The sequence below is a fragment of the Geospiza fortis genome, unplaced genomic scaffold, assembly GCF_000277835.1.
Source record: "Geospiza fortis unplaced genomic scaffold, GeoFor_1.0 scaffold16, whole genome shotgun sequence".
NCBI lineage: Eukaryota > Metazoa > Chordata > Aves > Passeriformes > Thraupidae > Geospiza > Geospiza fortis.
In genome coordinates, this window is record NW_005054302.1 from 871,250 (window position 1) to 872,223 (window position 974).

A 974-nucleotide genomic window follows, 5' to 3' on the forward strand; every position below is an offset into this window, starting at 1 on the left:
TAATCACATTCATAAACCAAATTATATTGTCCTTAGAGAATCAAATTTCAGAGCTGCCCTCAGGAACCTAAGGATTAAAAATTAATCCTTGTTATCCCAGTAAATTGGTAGGTAAGGTTCATTCTAAGTAAACAAGAGTGATAGAAAAACACCCAGTTACCCACAGTGTAATGCAATTCCAAAGCAGCAAGTCCATTTACCCCAAACACTATTCCAAAGCCATGGGGCCAGCTCAGAGCTGGCACTGTGCAAATACATTAACTGCAGATAAACCAAATTATGGAATTCCTGAGTTAATAATATTGGTTTTGTGGTTAAGAGTAACAACATTTAAAATACCAATGCATATTTTCAGCTGTAAACCTATTTGATGCAGCCTTTATGTGGAACCAAATGAGGTTGAGAGATAAAAATAAAAATCACAATAATGTAAAAGCCAAATAATGCAAATTAATACTAAGTAGATGTAAGTACACAGGTAATTAATGTTGAAAAGGTTCTCCATTTCAAACCTTTGGTTTTTTACCCAGATATCCATATCAGGTTCAGATTTTGTGCCTGTGAAAAGAGAGTGGTTGCATATGTGATGGGATGGGGTGTAAGACACCAAAATTCAGCAATGCCAGTGTGTGGAAAAGAGAGCCCAGCATGATCTTTTGTCCTCATTTCCCTGCCAGGACAGTCACTTTTGCTCTGGGATACAGTCTTTACAGCCTTCATAGCATCCAAAGAGTGTCCTCTCTGCATACTAGGGCAGAAGTAATTCAATTTTAAGACAGAAATATGATCAAAAAAGTATATGCTGGGAAATATTCAAATCCACTTTGTGCATTTATAAATCTGATTCCTGTTGGAATCAGGTGAGACTGGGGATTTTAGATGCTAAAATGCTTAAGTAACTTTCAGAAACCTGCTGCCAAAATGGCTGGAGATAGAAAGTTGAAAATTGGCATGTTATGACATTCGCTTTAGCA